At 39.1% G+C, this 6,122-nt stretch overlaps 1 long non-coding RNA gene across 1 annotated transcript in view; it reads right to left on the reverse strand.

Moving 5' to 3' along the window:
- Positions 1-724: 724 nt before the first annotated feature.
- LOC121879342 overlaps positions 725-6,122 on the reverse strand; it is a 6,259-nt gene continuing 861 nt past the window's right edge. The window contains exons 2-3 of the long non-coding RNA XR_006091309.1: positions 1,215-1,296; positions 725-993 (exon numbers count right to left, since the gene is read on the reverse strand). This is a non-coding gene — a long non-coding RNA (uncharacterized LOC121879342). The remainder of the gene's footprint in view (positions 994-1,214; positions 1,297-6,122) is intronic.

A 6,122-nucleotide genomic window follows, 5' to 3' on the forward strand; every position in this document is an offset into this window, starting at 1 on the left:
GACGTGAATTACATGAAAGCGCTTAGGAACTTCGTGTTTTCTTCTTTCCTTGTGGTTATCAGCATATACCTAGATCACGCACACCTACAGTGATTTACTTGCATATATATATATATATATATATATATATATATATATATATATATATATATATATATATATATATATATATATATATATATATATATATATAAATAAATGTGTGTAAAATCAACAACCTAACCCCGCCAGGACTCGAACCCACGATCTTATATGGGTGACCGGGAACACTACCTCTAAACCACTAGGACACTAAAAGCAATCCTAGACTTTGTTATATTTCACGCAAGGCCTGTTCATCGAGCTTATGGCGCCGTGAACCTCCCAGGGGACTGCCCGTGCCACTTAAGTGAGCAGAGTAACGCTTTGTGGGCTAATGATATATATATATATATATATATATATATATATATATATATATATATATATATATATATATATATATATATATATATATATATATATATATATATATATATATATATATATATATATATATATATATATATATATATATATATATATATATATATATATATATATATATATATATATATATATATATATATATATATATATATATGTGTGTGTGTGTCTGTGTACTGCATATGTATAAAATTTGCCATAAACATTTTTTTTTAGTGATTTGTCTACAATATGTTGCGTTAAGGTCGTATTCGGTGACATTGTATTCACCTAACACAGAATGTCACTTTGCAGTCGATAATTATTAAAGAATTCTAAAGCGAAAATATTTTGCATAAATAAAAACATGTTCTTATCAAACAAATTGTTTGGTATAAATACTGATAACAAGATAATGTATGTGAGTTGTTATTATTACCGAGCCTGGTCTAGGAGCATTAACACCACCAATGAAACCTTGTCCATTGTCAATATGAGGCGGGCGTCCAATCTGTCTATCGCCTCCACCACCACCACCTCCATAGTTCCCTGTGAATGAAGACGGAGGAGAGATTTATCCACTCTCCAAAATATTATGAAGACTTTCCTGACACCAGCCCTGATAACAGAGTCTTCTTCATATTACTACATGACAATATCTTATTTACCAAGACACTCGTATAACATCAAGTAGATATTCTCATGACAGTTCTTAACAAGTATAAATAACAGTATAGAAATAATAGAGAGAACTAGTCATAAATACTTACCATATTGTGCAACTGTGAGCGAGAAGCAGGGCCAACAGCCAGGGCCACGCCAAGTAGTTCAGATAGCGAGCCATCTCCTTCACTGTGTCCAGGTAGATAAAGTATATGAGTCAGTTCACTGTGTCCAGGTAGATAAAGTATATGAGTCAGCTCACTGTGTCCAGGAAGATAAAGTATATGAGTCAGCTCACTGTGTCCAGGTAGATAAAGTATATGAGTCAGCTCACTGTGTCCAGGTAGATAAAGTATATGAGTCAGCTCACTGTGTCCAGGTGATAAAGTATATATGTCAGCTCACTGTGTCCAGGAAGATAAAGTATATGAGTCAGCTCACTGTTCCAGGAAGATAAAGTATATGAGTCAGCTCACTGTGTCCAGGTAGATAAAGTATATGAGTCAACTCACTGTGTCCAGGTAGATAAAGTATATGAGTCAGCTCACTGTGTCCAGGAAGATAAAGTATATGAGTCAGCTCACTGTGTCCAGGAAGATAAAGTATATGAGTCAGCTCACTGTTTCCAAGAAGATAACGTATATGAGTCAGCTCACTGTGTCCAGGAAGATAAAGTTTATGAGCCACAAAGTATATGAGTCAGCCTATTGTGTCCAGGTAGATAAAGTATATGAGTCAGCCTACCGTGTCCGTGTAGGTAAAGGGCTATGAGCCGCCCACTGTGTCCAGGTAGATAAAGTATATGAGCCAGCACACTGTGTCCAGGTAGATAAAGTATATGTGAGTCAGTTCACTGTGTCCAGGTAGATGGCGGCGGCGAGCCAGTTCACTGTGTCCAGGTAGATAAAGTATATGAGCCAGCCTACCGTGTCCAGGCAGATGCTTATGAGTCAGTTCATCACTGTGTCCAGGCAGATAAAGTATGCGTCAGCTCACTGTGTCCAGGTAGATAAAGTATATGAGTCAGCTCACTGTGTCCAGGTAGGTAAAGTACATGAGTCAGTTCACTGTGTCCGTAGATAAAGTATATGAGTCAGCACACTGTGTCCAGGTAGATAAAGTATATGAGCCAGCCTCACTGTGTCCAGGTAGGTAGGCGCCATGAGTCAGTTCACTGTGTCCAGGTAGATAAAGTATATGAGCCAGCACACTGTGTCCAGGTAGATAAAGTAGGCGAGTCAGTTCACTGTGTCCAGGTAGATAAAGTATATGAGTCAGTTCACTGTGTCCAGGTAGATAAAGCATATGAGTCAGCTCACTGTGTCCAGGTAGATAAAGTTATATGAGTCAGTTCACTGTGTCCAGGTAGATAAAGTATAAGGCCAGCTCACTGTGTCCAGGGTAGATAAAGTATATGAGTCAGCTCACTGTGTCCAGGTAGGTAAAAGAGCAGTGAGTCAGCTCACTGTGTTCAGGTAGGAGAAGTATATGAGTCAGCTCACTGTGTCCAGTGTAGATAAAATTATCAGTCAGCTCACTGTGTTCAGGTAAAGATAAAGCATATGAGTCACCACTGTGTCCAGGTAGATAAAGTATATGAGCCAGCTCACTGTGTCCAGGTAGATAATTATGAGTCAGCCTGTGTCCAGGTAGATAAATTATATGAGTCACCTACCGTATCCAGGTAGATAAAGTATATGAGTCAGCCTCTCACTGTGTCCAGGTAGATGTAATGTATGAGCCCGCACACTGTGTCCAGGTAGATAAAGTATATATGAGTCAGCTCACTGTGTCCAGGTAGACAAAGGCTATGAGTCAGCTCACTGTGTCCAGGTAGATAAAGTATATGAGTCAGCAATTACTGTGTCCAGGTAGATAATGTATAAGGAGTCAGCTCACCGTGTCCAGGTAGATAAAGTATATGAGTCAGCTCACTGTGTCCAGGTAGATAAAGTATATGAGTCAGCTCACTGTGTCCAGGTAGATAAAGTATATGAGCTGCCTACTGTGTCCAGGTAGATAGCTATATGAGCCAAACACTGTGCCCAGGTAGATAATGCGATTTCAGCTCACTGTGTCCAGGTAGATAAAGTATATGAGTCAGCTCACTGTGTCCAGGTAGATAAAGTATATGAGTCAGCTCACTGTGTCCAGGTAGATAAAGTATATGAGTCAGCTCACTGTGTCCAGGTAGATAAAGTATGACTCTTACTTTGAAATTGTTGTTACAAATTTATTTAAAAACAATAAATTTTACAAATATTTTCCTTTGACTTGTTTTATAACTGATATTCACACACACACACACACACACACACACACACACGTCCAATATTGATTTCCTAATTAAATTTTTAAGAATATAAGAATATAAAAATGGAGGAAACTGCAGCGGGCCCATTGGCCCATACTGGGCAGCCCAGTTTACACCCAACCCCTATCGCTCATATATCCATCCAACCTATGTTTGAAGCTATCCAGCGTATTCGAGTTAATGATGATATATGGTAACTTGTTCCACTCATCCACTTCTCTATTTCCAAGCCAGTGTTTACCTATTTCGGGGCCTAAATTTAAATTTGTCTAATTTAATACTATTGTTACGAGTTCGCTCCTGGTTGAATAGTTTGAGAATCTTTGTTATATCTCATTTGCTTAGCCCTGACCTGCATTTATACACCTCGATGATATCGCCCCTCACTCTACGTCTCTCGAGGGAGTGCAAATTAAGATGCTTTAATCTGTCTCTATACTGAAGGTTCTTAATTCCCGGGATGAGTCTTGTCATCCTTGTGACAACAATAGAGTTTGTTATTTCTTTTTATTGTTTTATTTCTTATTTCTTTACTTTCTTTCACTCTCGAATTCTCTTCTCTCATGCATAATCATTCCTTCTTTGATCATTATTCTGTTTCCTCTTGAGATGGTGAGAGGCGGAGGGAGACTAGAGGGAGGAGGGAGGTAAGGAGGTTTGTGGTTCGCCGCCCTCACATTATAGGGTAACCTTAATTTTATATATGAAGGGAGAAGGAGGGAGGTTAATTGGAATAGTTGGGTATCCGGTAATAACTGGGGACAGCGAGGTTATGTTATTTCTAATGGGTCACTGCATCAATGCATAACATCAAGACACTTATAACACATCAACCTGTCTCAACAAGAGAGTGATGAATTAGGATGCTGAGTAACGGTTACTGTATTTATTGAATACTTTCTATTAGTGTTCATCAATTGAACATCAAAACAATAAACCTATCTCCCTAGCTTGTCAAACAGGGGTCACAGGAATCACAATACATTTCGTGAAAAGGATAAAACCTGATGAGTACTCGCTCATATATATGTCGCCTTGGGAGAAGATGCCACACACACACACACGTCTGTACATCACAACAGACTCTTTCCTTAAGACAGATGGCTTACAAGACGGTACATGGTCATGACGTCACGTCTCCCGGCTCTCTTTATTGGTTTTGGCCTCAGGCATTCACAGTCACAGGTAACTGCTATTGGCTCACGCCTCGCGGGAAATACTCACTCATGCCAGTGTTACATCCTTCTCTGTATGCTTTCTAGGGATTTGATATCCATTCTCTAGTTTGGTGACCAACACTGAACTGCATAATCCAAGCAATGTCTCACAAGCGTAAGATATAGTTTTAGGATGACCTCGCTTGTCTTGTAACTAACACTCCTTTGTATGAACCCAAGTACTTTGTTAGCCTTGTTTTTTTTTTGTTTTTTTTAGAGCAAATACCCATTTTTGTTTTTAGTTTAACAATCCTACTCATCACTATCCCTAAATCTTTCTCACTGTCAGATTTCTCTTAACACCATTGTTCATCTGATATCTGGTTTCTCTGCTTACGTCTCCTAGACTAAGAACTTTACATTTGTCCATATTAAATTTGCCATGTTTCAGACCATGAGAAAAACTTTTTTAGATCTTCCTGTAGTTTTACAGAGTCCTGTCAGATTAATTATGCGTCCTCATTTAGTGTCGTCAGCAAATTTACCTATATTGCTGTGTACTCTTATATCTATGTCGGTTTTGTGCATGGTAAATAGTAATGGTCCAAGAACTGAGCCTTGGGGTACTCTACTAGTGACGTTACCCCAATCGGATTCGTGCCATTAAGGCTGACTCTCTGCTTTTTGTCCTGTAAAACCTTCCAAATCCAGTTTAGAATATCTCCTCCATTTCCATGAGCCTCCACTTTACGCATTAGTCCTTAGTAGAGGACCCTGTCAAAGGCTTGGCTACCGTCGAGGTAAACCACATCATAATCTTGTCGTCATCCACGTTTTCGAAAACAGTTAAAAAGAATGATAATAGATTTGTCAGACATGAATGCCCACTTGGGAAGCCATGCTGGGAATTATTGATAAAATTTTGCTTCCCGAGGTGGCTTCAAATTGAGTTTGAAATTACATAAGAACATAAGAATGGAGGAAACTGCAGCGGGCCTATTGGCCCATAGTGGGCAGTCCCGTTTACACCCAACCCCTATTGCTCATATGAGCATCCAACCTATGTTTGAAGCAATTCAGCGTATTCGAGTTAATGATGATATTTGGTAACTTGTTCCATTCATCCACTACTCTGTTTCCAAACCAGTGTTTACCTATTTCACGCCTAAATCTAAATTTGTCTAATTTAAAACCATTGTTACGAGTTCGCTCCTGGTTGGATAATTTGAGTACCTTTGTAATGTCCCCTTTGTTTAGCCCTGCCTTCCACCTCTATCAGGTCGCCCCTCGCTCTACGTCTCTCAAGGGAGTGCAAATTAAGATGCTTTTACCTGTCTCTATACTCAAGGTTCCTAATGCCCGGGATTAGTCTTGTCATTCTCCTCTGAATTCTTTCCAAGGATTCTATATCCATTCTGTAATACGGTGACCAGAACTGAACTGCGTAATCCAGGTGTGGTCTCACAAGAGCAAGATACAGTTTTAGGATGACCTCGCTAGTCTTGTAACTAACACTCCTTTGTATGAACCCAAGTACTTTATTA

The sequence above is a fragment of the Homarus americanus genome, unplaced genomic scaffold (genome assembly GCF_018991925.1).
Source record: "Homarus americanus isolate GMGI-L3 unplaced genomic scaffold, GMGI_Hamer_2.0 scaffold16894, whole genome shotgun sequence".
Lineage (NCBI taxonomy): Eukaryota > Metazoa > Arthropoda > Malacostraca > Decapoda > Nephropidae > Homarus > Homarus americanus.